Below are 279 nucleotides of genomic sequence, written 5' to 3'. Positions count from 1 at the left end.
CAGCAAGGTGTCGTGGCAGGACATAAAGAAGTAGAGTTTGGAATGTTGAGTTCAATGGGGTTGCCTGCAATGAAAAATTGGGCAAGTCACTTAACTTCTTTTAACTTCAGCTTCCTTACCTCACATTTTGGGTAACAGTACCAACTTCATAGGCTTGTTGTTGTTCAGTCACTCAGTTGTGTCAGAGTCTTTGTGACCCCATGGATGCCAGACTCCCTTGTCCTCTTCTATCTTCTGGAGTTTGGTCAAGTTTACATCCGTTGAATTGATGATGCTATG

This window comes from Bison bison, unplaced genomic scaffold, assembly GCF_000754665.1.
Source record: "Bison bison bison isolate TAMUID 2011002044 unplaced genomic scaffold, Bison_UMD1.0 scf7180017864192, whole genome shotgun sequence".
Classification (NCBI taxonomy): Eukaryota; Metazoa; Chordata; class Mammalia; order Artiodactyla; family Bovidae; genus Bison; species Bison bison.
This window is presented reverse-complemented; position numbering follows the sequence as displayed.